The sequence below is a fragment of the Mesoplodon bidens genome, assembly GCF_964165515.1.
Source record: "Mesoplodon bidens genome assembly, chromosome: 13".
Lineage (NCBI taxonomy): Eukaryota > Metazoa > Chordata > Mammalia > Artiodactyla > Ziphiidae > Mesoplodon > Mesoplodon bidens.
The window spans coordinates 27358875-27379428 of NC_138169.1; the positions used below are offsets into that span (position 1 = coordinate 27358875).

General features: G+C 47.6%; 1 long non-coding RNA gene across 1 annotated transcript; it reads right to left on the reverse strand.

Moving 5' to 3' along the window:
* Positions 1 to 1333: 1333 nt before the first annotated feature.
* On the reverse strand, positions 1334 to 8230 carry LOC308626896. The gene is made up of 2 exons (XR_014017318.1): positions 7218 to 8230; positions 1334 to 1642 (listed from the first exon to the last, which is right to left on the reverse strand). It is a non-coding gene; the product is annotated as an uncharacterized lncRNA (long non-coding RNA).
* Positions 8231 to 20554: the final 12324 nt, after the last annotated feature.

Sequence of the window (20554 nt, forward strand, 5' to 3'; positions counted from 1 at the left end):
CCGGGCACCTGGAGGCGGGTCACGCTGCCCTCCCGGAATGGGAGCCACTCACAGAGCCCCCGGGACCGAGATGCAGTGAGATGGGAAGGCCGCTTCAGGGCGTGATCCAAGCACAGACAACAACCAAGTCACTGTGCCTCCCCTGAAACACCAAGAGCCCCCCCTTGGCTAAAATGAGTGGCTGCTGTCTCTTCACCCATCCCAGCTTCACGCTCTCCAGTCTGCCCCCACCGCACCCCACCACTGCCGTAGGGAGGGTTCCTGAGATGCCCAATCAATCAGAGAATCACTCCTCTCTCTGACAGCGTCCAAGCTACAGCAAACTCTGGCTTCCTTAGACAGTCCCCCAGACCACCCAACGGAAGCCCAGATCCCATCAAAGCTTCTTCTTAACACCCTCCTACCCAGGTCCACCTCCCATGGTGCTCCTGATGGTCTCTGGATGGAGAGATGGACAACATGCAGATGCCATGTTCTCTCTGCCCCCACGCCCACACCCCAGGAGAGCCACACGTTAGAGGGCCCAGGAGACCAACAGGCTGGGCATCGCGAGACCCGTGGAGCACACCAAACAGCAAACAGCACACTAGACAGGGTCTCTCGACAATACTGTAGAAACAGAAAACGCAGAGGAGCCAAAAGTATGATTAAGAGTTCAGGAAGTTTAATAACTTCAATTAAACTTAAAACAGTTTACAATGCTTACACTACATGTTCAAAAAAATAGTGACAAGAAATAGAGCTGATTAACAGACAAAACATCATTTTGAATAAAAATTATTCAGCTATTTCTTTTTGAATAGAAAGGTCTTCACTTCCAGATGTCCCTCTACCTACTGAAATGACCAAGTAGACCCTCTTTCTGTAAAAAAATAGAAGCAACGCAAAGCTAATATTTGGCATTCACAAATTTTAGGTCCAGAAAGTGCTTTCACTTTTCAAAGTAAGTGATAAAGATTTCCACGTAAAACACTAGCAAGCCCAATATATACATAATCCTTTCAGTCCCTGAATTCTGGCAGTAGGGAAAGATTCTATGTCCTCAGAGTAACTAGATTTCAAGCACCCGAGACCCCAAGTCCAGGGAAGTGAAATTCTACTAAACGCCCGACGGCCCCGTCATTGGCACATTTCCCAAGTGAAGCAGGATCTGGATGCACACTCCAGGATGCCTGGACAACCTCCCTCCCCGCCATCACCCAACCTTCCCCTCTGAGGTCAAGAGTGCCTGCAGGGCGAGGCATGGTGTTCCCTCCCTCGCACGCATCTGGACGCAGTGGTGAGGGCACCAAAGCTCAGGGCCTCTTATTGAACAGGACGCACAAGACACAGCTTCTGCTAAAACTTCTGGAGTTTAATGCTATTGATGACACTTTGCTGTGAGTGTCTGACACTTGTTCAATATAAAAGGTAACAAAGCAGGTGAGGTAAATGCCTTTCTGAACATCCATCAGGAGTACCTTCCAGAGGCTGGATGCACGGTGGCTCTGTCTGCAGACTGGCTGTGCAGCAGGCGCCGTGGGTCACTCATGCCAGCATTCACCACCTGGGCCGGCTCGTCCTGGGCACATGGAATCCTGCCAAGTCCCATGGTCAGTATGCTGAAGCCAGCGTCAGCTGGATTAAGTCCCAGGTTTCGGAGCTAAACAGAAAAGCAGCATTTGATTAAAGTAAGTTTTTCCTCTCTGAAACAGATCAGATCTAGACCAGATAAGGGATCACAGCAAGTGACTACTGGAGGCCAATGCGAACATGCATCTCTATGCCTTTAACAGGTACAGCCAGCACAGCAGCGACAGGCTTCCAGGAGCCCGCAACCCTGAGGGGCTGAACACATGGGAACCCACGGGAATAAGGATGACACCAGTAGGCAGGAGCCCAGTCATGACCATGGCAAGCCGGCGGGAAGGAGGCCTTGGGGACGGGCCCAGAAGCTGGTTTCCCCAAAGGAAGCAATAACAAAGACCCGCCCAAGAGCTTTTGCTTGAAGCATTCCCCTGTATGTCACAAAGTCTAAATCTACTTCCATGGGGCTTCCCTGGTGGTGCAGTGGTTAAGAATCCGCCTGCCAATGCAGGTGACACGGGTTCAAGCCCAGGTCTGGGATGATCCCACACGCGTCGGAGCAACTAAGCCCGTGCACAACTACTGAGCCTGCGCTCTAGAGCCCACGAGCCACAACTACTGAAGCCCGCATGCCTAGAGCCTGTGTTCCGCAACAAGAGAAGCCACCACAATAAGAAGCCTGTGCACCGCAAGGAAGAGTATCCCCCGCTCAACGTAACTAGAGGAAGCCCGTACGCAGCAACAAAGACCCAATGCAGCCAAAAATAATAAAATAAATACATTTAAAAATACATATATTAAAAAAAAAATTTGTGATTTGAGTCCAGTTCCTCACATAAGAGCTTATACACACATTCGTGGCACTGGGAAAAGTCCAGTACCTCACAAACATAAGATGGTGTCTTAACATCTGGGAACCATGGACGCAAAAATTAGCCAGAGACCATTAGAACCAGAACAAATGAAGACGGTGGTTCCAGCCGGGTGGGATCCTGCAGTCTCTGGAGACAGGCAGGGACAGCTTTAACTCCAACGACTCGAGAACCCTGAGGGCTGGGGCCCGGGTTGCTAAACACAGCACAACCCCACAAAGAGTACCTGATACCCCTGAGTTTTACTCCACGTGCAAAAAGAGTCCCAAGATGCAGTTTTCCATTAGTCAGTAGAAATAACCAAGGACTCTGATTCCCAGAATAATCAGTCTGGTAGGTAACCAAGCTACACATTTAAAATGGCCCGTATCAGAGTTACTACAAGTAGACAAGGGACCTCCCCAGCAGTCCAGTGGTTGGGACTCTGCCTTCCAATGCAGGGGGCACAGGTTCGATCTCTGGTCGGGGGACTAAGATCCCACATGCTGTGTGGTGCAGCCAAAAATTAAAAAAAAAAAAAAAAAAGACATTCTCACAATCCTTTCGGTTCTCTAGACCTGCGATGAAACAAACCCATATTCGAATCTGACGCTGAGGAAAACATAAAAGAAACTGCGCATCTGAATGTCCTGTGGCTGCTCTACTGAAGGGACTGCAGCCTGGCCGGCAGGGCCGCAGCTGTGCTCACACAGGTCGCTGGTGACAACACTAGCTTCTCGTGTCAGAGCCAGATGCCCCACGGGGTCAACACCTGGGCTGTCACCTCCGGGCCTTGTTCCTTCTGCACCTGTCTCCTCCCCAGGCTCACTCACTGCCGATCCCAGGGCCCAGAACATGGATGTTATATAATTAATTAGTAGAGAGGTTTCTTCTTCTAGGCAGTCAAGAAAATATGCAGTTTAAGAAAATATATTTTATATTTCAAACTTATTAGCAAGCCTTTTCCTATGTTAGAGGAAGCTCTGTAAATGAGGGCCTAGGAAAAAATGGTGATACTAAGGTCTTTTCTGGAACTTACCTAAATTTTAGGACTAGGTTAGTTCAGGATAGTTTAAAAGCTACATTTTTAGTGCATTACAGACTTCTCTCAAATTACACCACAGCAAGTTTTCTCTATTTTAAAACCAATGCATAAGACCCTATATTTATCCCTGTTAAATGTCATCTACTTGGATCCCAGTCTGTCAAGATCTGCTTGGATTCTAATTTTGCCCCTGAACTTTGCCATCCCAGCTCCGTGGCGCCCTTCCTCAGCCAGCCCAGGGGGATGGTCACCTCCCCTGGCACAGAGGGTCCAGCGGGCCTCCAGCAAGAGAGGTGGCAGAAGAAAATGAACAGGCTAAAAGCAGCGGAGGAGGTGAAGCAGCAAGGGAAAGAAAAATCAGGATGAGCAGGGAGGCGAGGACACATTTCCAGGATGGGGTGACAGGGAGCCAACAACTACCATCCCAGGGGATGTTAGTAAGCAATTCTGTCAAATACATGCTGGGATCTGTATGTGATTTTTTTCCCCCTTGGCCACACCATGCGGCATGTGGGATCTTAGTTCTCCGATCAGGGATCGAACCCACGCTACCGGAATTGGAACTGCAGTCTTGACCACTGAACCGCCAGGGAAATCCCAGTACAGTATGTGATTTTAAAAGAAATCTTCAAATCGTGTTAAGTTACAAAAGCAAAGGCCAGGAGAATATTTTTAATATAATTCTTTTAATCATTTTTTTGAAAATATAATGCTTTCCTTAACAGTTTCTTATGGGGAGAGAGACCCCCCTGATTGCACAGTTTCCATTCATACTTTCTATTTGGGGCAATTCTTCCATGCACACATATTACTTTAAAGCCTGTTCCAAATACTTCTGCCCCAGCTACAGGACGCTGAGGAGCCTGGGGAAGCTTGGCTAAGATCACGTAGGACATGACACCTCCATCGACCCAACAAAACTCAAAGAGCACCGGGAAGCATGTGCGGTTTGGGGATCTTGAAGATTTAAATTTGTTTTTCCAAAGATGCCCGACTCTAATCCATCCGATACTCGGTCACTCACCTGCCACACACTCACTTTGTAAACAAGAAAGTCAGACGCAAATGATGAGCCCAGCATCTACCTCCAGTATAAGGACCATCAGTCAGCCAACAGGTAAAATTTAACAGCTTACACAAGACCTTACAAAAAGCTTCATATAGACGTAGAACAACAATTCTAGGACACAGTAAGCCCATTGTTGTGCGTCTTAGAATCTGAAAAGTGGCAGAAATAGAGACACAGATGGAGAGAACAAACGTATGGACACCAAGGGGGAAAGTGGGGGGTGGGGTGGTGGTGGTGGGATGAATTGGGAGACTGGGATCGACATATATACACTGGTATGTATAAAATAGATAACTAATAAGAAGTTGCTGTATAATAAATAAATAAATAAAAGAAAAAGAAAAAGAATCTGAAAAGCGAGGCAGCAACATAAACCAAGCATGTTCTGGGTGGACATGTCCTCCCCAGAGCCCTGCCAGCACACTCGGATGCTCAATGTCTTCAGTTCAAGCTCAGCCCCCACGTGAAAAAGGCTTCGAACATCAACCTCTCTAACTATGAATAACGACTAACCTCTAGAAGACTGGTTCTCAGCTTCGTCTAGGAGGCAACGCCACAGCGCAGAGACTCGGATTTCCACCCGAGGTGGCCCCGCCGGGTGCTATGAAGTCCCAGCCGCGCTGAGAGGTGCTAATCAAGACCAGAGACTGCCGGGCTCCTGAAACTTACACGGGTTCCCTTGGCCAAGTCCGCGTCTGTTAAGAACATCACCTCTGAGCTCCAAGATCAGACCCTGAGGGACCAATCTGTATGCCTCTGTGGGGAGCTGTGCCACGTTTCAAAACTCTCACACACCAGCAGCTGCTTCCTGACGCAGCCGGGAGAGAATTCCTGGAGCTCTGAACAGAAATTCTCTGCTACCAACGGTCCAGCCAGTCCTCTTGTGAATCAAGGCATACCCAGTTCTTAGCCCTTTTAGTTTTTTGCCGTTCTCGGATATCACAAACGGCAACCGCCTTCAAACTCAGGTATCTGATTTTTTTTTAAGTTCAAACAGTACTTATGAGAAATGTTTCTGCAGCACCAGTCCGCCCCTCCAAACTAGGGTGACAGGATAAATAAAGCAAAATAACTCGCCACTGTCTGAAGCCCAAGTGGAGGGAACACCTTATTAGGACGCAGGAGACGTAACACGTGTGGCCTCTGCCCACTGCGTAATGGAGAAGCTGACCATAGAGTAACGGTTCCTGCACATGTATTTGTTTCCCCACCGACCGTTATAAAAGTATTGTCGGGCTTCCCTGGTGGTGTAGTGGTTGAGAGTCCGCCTGCCGATGCAGGGGACACGGGTTCATGCCCCGGTCCGGGAAGATCCCACATGCCGCAGAGCGGCTGGGCCCGTGAGCCATGGCCGCTGAGCCTGCGCATCCGGAGCCTGTGCTCCGCAACGGGAGAGGCCACGGCAGTGAGAGGCCCGCGAACCGAACAACAACAACAACAACAAAAGTATTGTTTTTCTCTGGGGAAAATCATGTGGAACAAACTAAATTTAAAAACAGAAAAAAAATATTGTTACAATTAGATCACTTGTAAAGTATCTAGAATTACTTTTCTATAGGTGACACAGAAACCAAGATCTAGAGGAAAAACAGTTTAAACGAATAGAACTGATATTTTATAGTCACAAGTCTACATCCTCCACTTCCTAATATTGTACAACTGGAGAACCGATGTCCACTCTCTTAAAGGATTTTTCGTCTGGGGAGCGATCAGGTGGGGTGAAGGGCCCCAGGGGAGCAAGCTGGGGGCCTGGAAAAGCCCACGAACCGCGTCACCAGACAGTCCTCGTGACACCTGGTCGGTCACCGACTATCCAAACATCTTATTAGGAAATCGCTTTCACTCCTTCACGGATCTGAGGGCCTGCTCGGCCCCGGGCAGTGGGTTCCTGTGCTTGCAGGCCGGAGGGAGAGCAGCGACCACACCACGGGATGGGGCGTCCTCAGGGAAGCTCCCAGACCACGGGCGCAGAGAAGGGGCCCCTCACCCTGAATGTCAGGGCCGGCCTGGGGTGGGGGGCGTCGTCTGAGCAGAAACCAGAGGCTAAGCAGCTGGTGGCTGGGAAAGAGGGGGCGAGGGGGGAGCGTGTTCTGCAAAGAGACAGTACCACGTGCCGAGGCTCACGGGCCATCGTGGGGGCTGCAGACAAGGTGCTGGAGGACATGTGGGGGGGCAGCGAGAGGGGCTACCGGGGCCCCGCGGGTCCGGCATCCTCACCCCAGCGCGACGGGGCCGCTCACCAAGGGACTTGAAGCGGACGGCTGTCCTCTGGGAAAACGCCTCTGCCCAGGTGCTGGGCAGGGACCCGGGGCAAGGCCGGAGGACGAAACCCAGGGACAGAGTCGGCGCCGCCCCCACCCAGGGAGGAGCGCGAAGCCCGAGAAGGACACTCGGGCCCTCCCCGAGAAAGACACTCGGGCCCGAGGGCCGAGCAGCCCCCGCTGTCCGCGCAACGGGAGGCGACGTGTGGTCGGACCTTCGTCCTCCGCCCGCGTCCAATTCTGAGCCCCGGGGGTTTTCTAGCCCGCGAACGCCGGGCGGCCCGCACGCGCGGCACCCGCGCCCCCACCGCACCGGGCTGGGGGCTGGGGGCTTGGGTCGGCGGCGCCCTCTGGGACCCGCAGGCGGCTGGGACGCGGCCGAAGGACCGAGCGCAACCCGTCCCCGCGCGGCTCCCGGTTCTCACCTGGAAGGTCCTGAGAGAAGAGAACAAGCTGGCGGGCAGGAAGGCGCGGAGCCCCACCGGAGACACGTATGTGCACTGATTGAGGCGCGCATGCGCACTGATTGAGGCGCGCGCCGAGACATCTCTGCCCGCGCTCCCTCCGCCGGCCGACCGGGGTGGGGGTGGGGGGTCTGCGAAAAGTAGTCCCGGTTGTTGCTGCCGGTCCTCCCAGTCCCCCGAGCAGGAACGAGTCTGCGCTGCCCCGCCGGTGCCCAGGGAAGGTGAAGGGGTCCCGGGTTGACCCCCGGCAGGTGTGCGCGGGCAGGTGAAGGGGTCTCGGGCTGACTCCTGGCCGTGCCCAGGGCAGGTACGCTCGGACAGACTAGGCACGGGCTGCCCTCAGCAAGTTCCCCGAGTGACGGGGTTCCAGGCGAGAGAAGCCCAGTTCCGGCGCCCTTCCCTCGAGCCCTCCATGTGCAGAGAAAGGGCAGAGGGGGAAGGTCTGGACAGTTGAGTTCAGGGACATTTTTAAAATTCAGGCACAGATGGGCCAAAAACACTGTAAAAGGAGTCTCGGAATTACGTGTGATGTGTTTACATGCAAGGCGCTCCTAAACATCTTTCCTGGCTTTGCATGTAAACATTTCTGGACACGGTTGGGTCAGAACATCGGTGCGGAGAGCTGAGAGACCGCAAAGCAGCAGGTGGGGCACCGAAGGCGCGACGGTCACCTGGGTGGCCGGTGGCTGCACATCTGTAGTGGCAGGTCTGGCACGGAAAGCACACCTCGTTCGCCCAGCGGTCATTGTTTACCGAGGCACCTTTTGAAGGTGTTTTGCGCACACGTGGCTCAGCTGCATACAGGATGTTCGTCAGGGAAGGGGAGGCCTGAGCTGTCTGCGTTCCCACGCTCGGGGTAACCGATCTCCTCTGCGCTCCGCCTTGCTCCCCGGTAATTTTAAGAAATGAATAGGACACCGTGAATAACACAGTGATGGTGCAATTATTTGCACAACAGCTTCACAATCTAGCAGCCAAAAATATGTTAAAGAAGAAAACAGACTGTTCACTTTCAAATTAAATCTCTTTCCAGTGTTAGGCGAGACCTCTGCAGACTGCAGGTTCCACGTCTGCAGCCTCATCAGCTAACAATATGGACTCTGGCTGTGGGTAGTACTACATTTCCCAAATCTCTCTATTTTGGCAGTAATGCCTATGAACCAAAGCACCCTTCACCCCGAACACTATATAAAGCCTTTAGTATTTGTAGTATTTCATTCCCTAAATCCCCACCCTTCCCCCCACCCCACCCCTCCTCCCACCCCAGGGCTTTTGGAGGTCAAAACTAAAAATTTACAGCCTAGAAGAAAGGAATTTTAGGAAAATTGTAGTTAAGCAAAATGACAGGATTGTTAATAAGTCAGGACCTCGCCCAGTGTCTTTACGTGTAAAGGAACTAAACGTCTGACTTGAAAAGGATTCTAAAAACCTCACTACTGGTAACTTGCCAAGTAATCCTGAAAAAAATCTTTAAATCCTTTGTGATGATTTCCCATCTTCACAATAGAAATGATGAGCTCCCACAACTCAATAAGATCAACAACCAAATAGAAAAATGGGCAAAAACATATGAAAAAATAACGCATAGAAAAGAAATATGCCTGATTCTTAAACATGAAAAATAAGAACCCAACTTCACTCATAAGCAAAAGGCAAATTCTAGCTATCCTACAGTTATTCTTGTAGACCTTCATCCTACAAATAAAACTCTAAGGAAAATTAGTTCATGTTAAAAAATAAATAATAAATAAAAATTTTAAAAAACACTCAAGGAAACAAGTCACCACAAGAAAGAACAAGGAGAACCAAGAGACAGATACTGTCACAGAAGTTGCGAAAATGAACTTATCACAGACTTTAAATTACTATATTTAATGTATTTAAAGAGCTAAATGACAAACTTAAAAATACACGTGGGAAAGAAACTGTAAAGAATGACCAAGCAGATTTGAAAAAGAACCAAATAGACATTCTAGAAATGCAAAATGTAACAGAGTATAGTAAAGCCTTGGCGTAACATTCTAAGTGGGTCCAAAATAACTAATCATGTTGTTGTCAGTGAATAAAATGAGACTAGAGGAGGGAAGGTTGGTAATTCTGTCCGTCAGAATCCGGCCCGGTGACAGAAACCACACCAGCTGCTTGAACAGAGGGAACAGAATGTAAACAAGAGGTAAGGGAGAGCTGGAAGGGTAGGACCAGAACCCAGGTGGTGGTGGAGGGACAGGTGTAGTAAGGGCCATGCCCCCAGAGCTCGGGGTGAATGGGAAGAACCTGGAAACATTGCACCTTAGAAGAAGGGTCTGCAGAGCTGGAACTCAGCCCCTGGGGGGAGGAGGTGGACGGCTGGGGCCAGAGTTTCCAATCCTAGAGGAGGGGTCCCCAGAGGCTGGGATACAGACCTCGGAGGAGGAGGTGCGTTGAGGCTGGTTCTGCAAGTCTTGGAGAAACTGCAGCCTGGCTTCAGCCTCTTGGGCGGGAAGACTCTGCTCTGCCTGTTGAAGAGGTGGGGCTGGGGCGATGCCTCTGGGATCAGAGCCCGCAGGCACCCTCCAGCGCCCCTGGGCGGACGCCGACTGAACATCTGCCAGCGGTTTTCAGAGCCTCAGCCCCAGCACCACATGGCCGTTTATGGAAGGGGGAAGGAAGGGAGAGCTGAAAGACAGAAGACGATAACGGGCACAGAAAACGTGTCATATCCAAATCCAAGTTCTCGCGGGCTTTCCGATACGTGAAATTAAACCGTCTCTGGAGAACTTCCGTTTCCGGAAAGCAGCAGAGAACCAACAAGGCGGTGACTGACAACTGGGTCAACATCCGGGAAACAGAGGAAGTGAGCAAGGTTAGCCCGGTATCAGGGATGCTTCTCCTGAGGGGCGTTAGCCAATTCCAGAGCAGGGCCAAGAGGGCAGCAGCACCTTTAACACCCTCGCAGCCCTGGGAGGACAAAGTTTGGAGTCTGGGAACCACCACGGAGGTACCCTCATGTGGTATTTTGGACCCCAGGTTGTTTGGGACTCCGTTCAAATAATGTCAGTCCTTGCCAGCGGCAAATATAGGTTCTTTCGGGAGAGAGAGAACCTCATGATAGAGCTCAAATTATTTCTACAGTTGTTCATGTGCAGTGATCAGCATTCAGTCAGGAATAAGCAGATGTCCAAGGAGAGAAGACAAATGACTGTAAATGAAGAGAAGTAACAAACAGACCTGCAGCGGGTCCAGATAACAGACTTTTTCCGAAGACTTAAAGGGCTATGCTTTATATGGTAAGAGGATGAAAGACAAGATTGAGAACCTTATCACTGACCTGCAAACTATGAAAGTAGAACCAACTGGACGTTCTAGAACTGAAAAATATAACTGAAACTGAAAATTCAATGGATAGTGTTGTTGGTAGGTTACACACAGCTGAAAAGAGAAAAGTAATGAAGGTGGAGTTAGGTCAGAAGAATATACCCAAACTGAAGCACAGAGAGAAGAGGGTAGAAGATACATAATACAGTAAGACAATCTGACCTTCATGGAATTGGGGTCCTAGAAGTGGAGAGAATAGGCAGAAGCAGTGTCTAAAGAGATAAAGGCTTGAAGTCTTCTTAAAATTGATGGAATACGTCAAGCTTCAGGTTCCAGAAGCCTTACAGATTTCAATCAGAATTCATAAAAAACAAACCACACTTAGGCATATCATAGTAGAACTGCTGAGAACTTTAAAAAAAATCTTAAAAGCAGCCATACTGAAAAAAAATCACTTTCTAAGAAGCAATAATTAAACTGAGAACTGACTTCTCAAACTAGAGAAGCCAGAACACAGAAGAATTGTATCTTCAAAGTGGGAAAGTAAAATAACTGCTAACCTAGATTTTATATCCAGCAAAAAATTCCTTTAGGAATGAAAGGGAAATTATGACATTTGCAGACAAATGAGATCTGAGAAAATCCATTACTGGTAGACTTTAACCAAAGGAAATACTAATGGATTTTCTTTAGACAAAAATAAAATGATTTCTAATTGGAAGATCAGAGATGTAGGAAGAATAAAATTCAACAAGAAGAGTGTGTTGGTAAGTCTAAATGAAAGTCGACTGTATAACACAAAAATAACAATGCCTTCAGGGATTAAAAACATATCAGGGCTTCCCTGGTGGCACAGTGGTTAAGAGTCCGCCTGCCGATGCAGGGGACATGGGTTCGTGCCCCGGTCTGGGAAGATCCCACATGCTGCGGAGCAGCTGGGCCCGTGAGCCATGGCCACTGAGCCTGCGTGTCTGGAGCCTGTGCTCCGCAACGGGAGAGGCCACAACAGTGAGAGGCCTGCATACTGCAAAAAAAAAAAAACAACAACATATCAGAGGGGTTTCCCTGGTGGTGCAGTGGTTGAGAGTCCGCCTGCCGATGCAGGGGACACCGGTTCGTGCCCTGGTCCGGGAAGTTCCCACATGTCACGGAGCGGCTGGGCCCATGAGCCATGGCCACTGAGCCTGAGCGTCCGGAGCCTGTGCTCCGCAACAGGAGAGGCTATGACAGTGAGAGGCCCGCGTACCGCAAAAAAAAAAAAAAAAAAAAAAAAATCCGAATTAAAATATATGAAAACTATAGTGTGTAAGTTGGGGTGGAATAAATTGATTTAAGGTATTCTAATTTCAAAACCCAAGCATCGTCTGAGAAAAGGGTGCACAAAGGCTAGATTTGTAGTACATTGAATTATCGATCCTACGTCTTAATCCCCTGCAGCGGTTTGTTCATCCACCCTCTTGCTGTGGCTTTGTGACACGCTAAGGGGACCCCTTCACCCCTTGGGTCCCAGCATGGCCCTGGGACTCGCTTTGATGGACTGAATGTTAGCATCATGATACCAGCAAAGGTTTCAATGCCCTGCGCTGTCTGGCTTGCACTTCGGCAGTTGCGCTGTGTCTGTGAGTACATGTCCCCAGTACCCACTGCCTTTCCAGCCTGAAGTTCAGATTGGAGCACGTGGAGAAGACCTGGGCCCAATCTGAAGCCTTGGCACAAGATTAGCCAAGTTCATCCAAACCCCAACCTACCCACAAGTGAGTGAGGGAAAAAAAGTAAATGTGGTTATAAGCCACAGATGTTGAGGCTGTTTTATACGTGGCATTATTTTGGTAAGGAAGTTAGTACCCAGAAACAATGTACTTCCATAACAAAAAACAAATATGGGGCATTGCTTTGGGACCGGGTGGTGGGTAGTAAGAAACTGTTATACAAAAAAAAAAAAAAGAAGAAGAAGAAAGAAAGAAAGAAAAACTGTTATACAACCCTGAGAAAATGAAGATCTGTATGACTGACAAAATTACCTGTGATAAATGTTATGGGTTGAATTGTGTCCACTGCAATTTCATGTGTTAAAGTCCTAACCTCTAGTATCTCAGAATGTGACTGTATTTGAAGACAGGGTCTTTAAAGAGGTGATTAAGTTAAATGAGGTCATTAGGGTGGGGCCCTGCTCCATATGAGAGGAGGAGATTAGGACACAGACACAGAGGAAGGACCATGTGAGGACACAGCGGGGAGATGGTCATCTCCAAGCCAAGGAGAGAGGCCTCAGGAGAGAGAATCCTGCTGAGACTTTGACCTTGGAGTTCTAGCCTCCAGAGCTGTGAGAAAATAAACTCATTGTTAAACCACCCAGTCAGTGGTATCCCTAGTGGCAGCCCTAGTAAACTACAGTAAACCTACAGTAACTTGTAAGAAAGAAAATATATCTAATGAACATAAGGCATCACTGGGTGAGGAGAATGAGGCAAGTGCTGAAACCATGAACTCTTGCCTCTAGCTTCACTCTGTAAGGCATGCCCTCAGAAAGGAACGGATCCATCTGCAAGCTGAATTTAGAAGCCCTGGAGAGAGTGCAAAAGTTGCAGCATTGGAAAATGAAACTATTTCCAAATCAATCAAATGTGAGCCTCTCGGGAAGACATCCGTATCCAAAACTCGGCCAGCAGGACAAGGATTGGGGTAAACGGCGACTCAAGGCATAGCTGTAACACACTTCGTTGGGGTGGCCCCTGGTAGAGCCTTTCGGCGGGATAAGAGCACCGCTGTACTTCAGTGTGATTCTGTAGAAGCCTTCCCTGCTCAAAGTAAATCAGAGGCATGTCGTGAAAAGAATTTGGGTTGTGGTTTTCGGCACGTGAAGTTGATTCATGACTGTGGCACAGGAATCAAGGAGGGAAACCCACCGCTGTGGTCTGAATGCCTGTGTCTCCCCAAAGTTCATCAACGTGATGGCATGGAAGGCGGGGCCTTTGGGAGGGTCATGAGGTCATAAGGGTGGAGCCTGGGTGAATGGTGTTAGTGCCCTAATAAAAGAGGCCTCAGAAGGCTCCCTTACCACTTCCACCCTGTGAGGACACAGCCAGAGTTTGGCAGTCTACAGCCCAAGAGAGAGCCTTCACCAGAACCCAGCAATGCTGGCACCCTGGCTTCCAGCCTCCAGAAATGTGAGAAATAAATCTCTGTGGTTTAGAAGCCACCCAGTCTGTGGGCATTTTGTTATAGCCTCCCAAACAGTCTAAGACACACAGAAAGTTTTTGAGAGAGTGGTGTTGGCAAAAGCATCACCCAGACTAGACTAAAAGGCAATGATGCTGTTTGAGATGAAACAGATGACTGGGCCCTGAGCCCTCTGCTGGCTGAGGGTACAGAGAGAGCTGACCAAACACTGCAAGGGAGTGTTCCTTCATCTGTCTTCAGAAGCGGCCAAGGAGAATGATGGAAGGGAATGTCCTCCTGGAGCAGATGAATAAATTGTAGTTTGATCACACAACAGAATGCTGTAAACAATGCAAGTAAATGATCTAAAACTCTACACCATATTATGGAGGAATCACACAGACAGAATGTTGAATAAAAGAAATCAGACCTAAAAGAGTACCTATCGTAGGACACCACACAAAATACGCAAAACTAATTTATGTGTAAAAGGATAGGGTGGCACATGTGCTTAGTGGGTTTTGTGACTGGGAATGAGAAGAGGGGGCTTTAGGGATGTTGTTACTGTTCGGTTTCTTTTTTCTTTTCTTTTTTTTCTGCGGTACACGGGCCTCTCACTGCCACGGCCTCTCCGGTTGTGGAGCACAGGCTCCGGACGCGCAGGCTCAGCGGCCATGGCTCACGGGCCCAGCTGCTCCATGTCACGTGGGATCCTCCTGGACCGGGGCACGAACCCGCATGCCCTGAATCGGCAGGCAGACTCCCAACCACTGCACCACCAGGGAAGCCCTACTGTTCTGTTTCTTGATCTGAGTGTTGATTATATGAGTAAGTTTGGTTCGTGAATTGTCACTGAGTTATTCAATTGTATTGTTTGTGGTTTTGTAACGGATTTCCCCAAAACTAAGCACCTGAAAATAACAAGTATGGATTAACAGACAGTTCTGAGGGTCAGGAGCCTGGGATCTGTCATAAGGTTGCAGTTAAACTGCCAGCAGGGCCTGAGTCATCTGAAGGCTCAACAGGGCCCTCGAATTCGCTTCCAGGTTCACTTGTGTGGGGTCTGCAGCCTGTTCCTCCATGGCTGTTGGCTGAAAGCCTGCTGCTCTGCATGGGCCCCTCCATGTAGTGCCCAGTGTCCCTGCCACATGGCAGCCGTCTTTCCCCAGAGCGAGTGATGAAAGGAGATGGAGATGAAGAGGAAGGAGAAAGGCCCAGTGTCTTTCATAACTGGGTGTCAGAGGGACGTGTTACTTCTGCCGTATTATATTCACAGAAAGTGAGTTACTAAGAAGGGCTGGGACTTCCCTGGTGGTCCAGTGGTAAAGAATCTGCCTACCAATGCAGGGGATGCAGGTTCAATCCCTGGTCAGGGAACTAAGATCCCACATGCTGCGGGGCAGCTAAGCCTGTGTGCCACAACTACTGAGCCCACGTGCTTCAATGAGAGCACCCTTGTGCCACAAACTACAGAGCCCACATGCCCTGGAGCCCGTGCACCACAACTACAGAGAGAAAACCTACATGCCACAACTAGAGAGAAGCCCGTGCCCTGCAATGAAGACCTGACGCAGCCAAAAAAATAAAATAAATAAATATTAAAAAAATATATATACATTAAAAAGAAAAAAAGGAAAGAAGAAGAAGGGCTGGGAAGTTGAGGTCCAGTTCTTGAAAGGAGGAGCTATATCAGTCAGCTTGGGCTGCCATAGCAAAATACCACAGACTGGGTGGGTGGCTGAAACAACAGATATTTATTTCTTACAGTTCTGGAGGCTGGAAGTCCAGGATCAAGGTTCCAGCTGACTGGGCTCTCGGTGAGAACCCACTTCTACTGCTCACAGATGGCTGTCCTGCTATGTCCTCACATGGCAGACAGAGCGAGAGAGCGAGTTCTGTCTGGTCTCTGCTTACAAGGGCACCAAGCTCATCATGAGGACCTCACCCTCATGACCTCATCTAAATCTAATCACCTTCCAAGGGTTCCCATGGCCCAATATGGAATTGTTTCACGTGGTCATGGAGTCTGGGAAGTCCCAAGAGCTTTAGTCTGAAGATCTGATGGGGTAAGTTCCAGGCGGGTCCTAAGGCACAAGGAGACTGATGTCCCAGCTTAAGACTGTCAGGCAGAGAGAGCAAATTCTTGTTCAGTTTTTTGTTTTATTCAGGCTTTCAGTTGATAGGATGAGGCCCTCCCATGCTGGGGAGGGCAATTTGCTTTGGTCCACCAATTCAAATGGTGACCCCATTTAGAAACACCCTGCAGACACACCCAAAATAATGTTTAATCAGATACCTGGGTGCCTTGTGACCCAGTCAAACTGATGCATAAAATTAACCATCACAAGTAAAAAGGAATTTGTGGACATATTTTAAAAACCACTATAACATGTTCATATGTACCTTTTTTTTTTTTTTTTTTTTTTTGCGGTACACGGGCCTCTCACTGTTGTGGCCTCTCCCGTTGCGGAGCACAGGCTCTGGACGCGCAGGCTCAGCGGCCATGGCTCATGGGCCCAGCTGCTCCATGGCATGTGGGATCTTCCCGGACCGGGGCACGAACCCGTGTCCCCTGCATCGGCAGGCGGACTCTCAACCACTGCGCCACCAGGGAAGCCCCCATATGTACCTTTATATATATAAATTTAAAATTTGTTGAGCAAACTAGAAATCAATAATGGAAAGATAACAGGGACATCTCCAAACACTTGGGAAATAACATATTTCTAAATAATCAATGGGGGAAAGACAAGGCTCAAGGGAAATTTAAAAAATATATTGAACTGAACAAAAATGAAAACATTAAAAAAATTTGTTGTTTGCAGCCAAAGCAGTGTTGAGAGGAAAACTTATAGCAGTAAATACTTACATTAGAAAAGAGGGAGTGATGTCAGCAACATGGCTAAATATGACAACCCTCATTTGTGTGCCCCCCCAACAACAACAATTTGGCACCCATCCATCCATGCCCAAATGATACTTTGTGGGAACTGTAGAACCCTGCATCATATACCAATGGACGCAGGAGGAGTCTTGCACAGCAGTGCACCAGGTAATAGGCAAAAGACCTTGGTTCTGGCTGTGGACCCTTCAGTGGCCTGAGAACTGGCTCTAGCCCCTCTCAGCCAGGAGCCCCTGGAGAACACTGTCTTAGACAATCACTCACAGATGAGAGAGTCTTCATGGAAGTCTGGATTTCCAGCAGAGTAGTTCTAGCACAGCACTGGAGCAAAAAAAAAAAAAAAAAAAAAAAAGTTTGGACACACTGGAGAGGGTAAGAGGACAGCTCAACTTACCCACATCACCCCTTCCCCAAGGTGGCACAGCTTAGGGCCAAGAGAGATCTTCTCTGCCCATGATTTCTCCTGCAGGGAAAAGTGAGTGTAGAGTGAGTGCCTGGCTTCCCCAACTGTGCAGAATGCTGCCAAAGAGGCCTGTTTCTCCCCCACCACCTCCAGAGTACTGAATCATGGCCTGTGTGACTGCAGAGCTGGGAAGAGGCTGGGGGAGCAGGAGATAGGACTCTTGGAGGGCATTGAAAGTATGTGAACTTTATTAACCATATCACAAACTCCATCAAGAAGCTGCCTATGAGCTAGCTGCTAGGTATGCCTCACCCACAAATTCTCCCAACTGGTTCATGGCACCCCCAGCACTCTGCATGCCTCATCTACACCCCCACCCTGTGGCTGGCTCCCTGTGTGCGCTCCCAATGACAGTGGCAAGAGCAAGCTTTGGCAGACAACTACTGGGCATGCACAGAAAGCCAGCCCAAATCTGCAGGCCAGAGAGAGACATAAACGTGAGTTTTACTGCCACACTTGGGAAAGAAAAAGGGAGGCTATCAGCACCCAGCCTGCTGTGTTGCTGGATTGAGAGAGGGCGTACAAGCTTAAGAATTCTGCCACAAGAGGGAGCAAAAAATGTGGAGCAGATGTATCCATAGAAGTTCTGAGAAAGCCTCAGAATCACTAGCAGGGCTGATAAAAGGTATTTTTCTCCTGAAGGGAGCTAGTAAAGATTGGAAGAGGTGACTGCTACTTCAAATGCAAAGACATCAGTGCAGAAACTTCAAGAAACATGAAGAATCAAGGAAACATGACACCCCAATGGATCATAATAATCTACCAGTAACCAATCCCAAAATATGGAGATCTGAGGTTTACCCAATAAAGAATTCAAAATAGCTGTTTTAAGGAAGTTCAGTGAGCTACGAGAAAACACAAAGACAATTCAATGAAATCAGGAAAACAATACACAAACAAAATGACAAGGTAGCAAAGAGAAAGAAGTCATAAAAGTGACCAAACAGAAACTCTGAAGCTGAAGAATTCGGTTATTGAAATGAAAAATGAAACAGAGAGCACCAACAGCAGCATGGATCAAGCAGAAGAAACAATCTGTGGAAGACAGGAACTTTGAAAGTATCCAGTCAGAGGAGAACAAAGAAAAAAGAAAGAAAAGAGTGAAGGAAGCCTACCTGATATATGGGATAGCATCAAGAGAAACAATATGTGAATTATTGGAGTCCCAGAAGGAGAAGAAAAGGATAAGGGGGCAGAAAGTTTACTTAAAGAAATAATGGGTGACACTGTCCCAAATATGGGGAGAGATTTAGATATGCAAGTTAACAAAGGTCATAGGTCACCAAACAAACTCAGTGAGATAGTCTCCAAAACACATTATAATAAAACTATCAAAAATCAAAGATAAAGAGAAACTTAAAAGCAGCAAGCAAAAAGAAGCTTGTAACTTACAAGGGAACCCCCATAAGGCTATCAGCGGAGTTTTCAGCAGAAACCTAATAGGCCAAAAGAAAGTGGGATAATATATTCCCTGATATATTCAAGTGCTGAAAGGGGAAAAAAAGGCCAACCAAGAATTCTATATCTGGCAAAGTTGTCCTTTAGAAATGATGGAAAGATGAAGATGTTGGGACTTCCCTGGTGGTGTAGTGGTTAAGAATCCACCTGCCAATGCAGGGGACATAGGTTCAAGCCCTGGTCTGGGAAGATCCCACATGCCACGGAGCAACTAAGCCCGTGTGCCACAACTACTGAGTCTGCGCTCTAGAGCCCACAAGCCACAACTACTGAAGCCCGCGCGCCTAGAGCCCGTGCTCTGAAACGAGAGAAGCCACCACAATGAGAAGCCTGCCTGCCACAACGAAGAGTAGCCCCCATTCACCGCAACTAGAGAAAGCCCACGCACAGCGATGAAGACCCAACGCAGCCAAAAATAAATAAATTAAATAAATAAATTAAAAAAAAAAAAAGATAAAGATGTTCCTAGACAAACAAAAGCTGAGAGAGTTCATCACCACTAGACCTGCCTTACAAGAAATGATGAAAGGAGTTCTTCAAGCTGAAATTAAAGGATACTGATTAGCAACATGAAAACATTTGAAACTATACAGCACGCTGGTAAAGTATACAGTCAAATTCAGAATACTCTAATACTGTAATACAGTTGTGTGTTAACCAGTTAACTCTAGTATAAAGGTTAAAGGACAAGAGTATTAAAATAACTATAGTTAAAATAATTAGTTAGGGCTTCCCTGGTGGTGCAGTGGTTGAGAGTCCGCCTGCCAATGCAGGGGACACGGGTTTGTGACCTGGTCCGGGAAGATCCCACATGCCGCGGAGCGGCTGGACCCGTGAGCCATGGCCACTGAGCCTGCGCGTCCGGAGCCTATGCTCCGCAACGGGAGAGGCCACAACAGTGAGAGGCCCGCATACCACCAAAAAAAAAAAAAAAATAGTTAATGAGTACACGGTCTAAAAAGAAGTAAATTGTGACATCAAAAATATTAAATGAGGGCAGTAAAAGAGTAGAGTTTTTGTATGTGATCAATGTTCAGTTGTTATCGCATCAAAATAGACTGTTATATCTGTTAAATGTTTTATGTAAGCCTCATGGTAACCACAGCAGAAAAACCTATTGTAGATTCACACAAGATAAAGAGAGGAGAATCAGTGCATATCACTAAGGAAAATTATCAACTTACAAAGAAAGGCAAGAGAGGGAGAAAGGAACAAGGGAACTATAAAAAAGGCAGAAAGCAATGAATAAGATAGCATTACCTATAATTACCTAAAAATTCCTATTACCTAGTAAGTCCTTACATATCAATGACTACTCTAAATGCAAATGGATTAGATTCTCCAATCAAAAGGCATAGAGTGGCTAGAAGGATTAAGCAAATACTAACAGATCTGCAGAGAGAAATAGACAACAATACAATTATAGTAGGGGATTTAAATACCCTACTTTCAACAATGGCTAGATCATTCAGATAGAAAAGCAATAAGGAAATGTTAGACCTGAAATATAGTTTTAAATGGACTTAGGAGACATATACAGAACATTCCACCAAATAGGAGCAGTATACACATTCTTAAGTGCACACAGAATGTTCGCCAAGATAGATCATACGACAAGTCAAAAAACAAGTCTCAGCACATTTAAGAAGATTGAAATCATACCAAGTATCTTTTCTGATCACAGTGGCATAAAACTAGAAGTCAGTAGTATGAGGAAAGTTAGAAAATTTACAAATATGTGGAAATTAAACAACACACTCCTGAACAACCAGTGGGTCAAGAGGGTTGCCAATTTCATTGATCTTTCAGAAGGATTATACCTAAACATAATAAAGGCCACAAATGATAAGCCCATAGTCAACATCAAATTCAATGGTAAAAGGTTAAAAGCTTTTTCTCTAAGATCAGAAACAAGACAAGGGTGCCTACTTTCACCACTCCTATTCAACATAGTACTGGAGGTCCTAGCCAGAGCAATCAGGCAAGAAAAAGAAAGAAAAGGCCTCCAAATTGGAAAGGAAT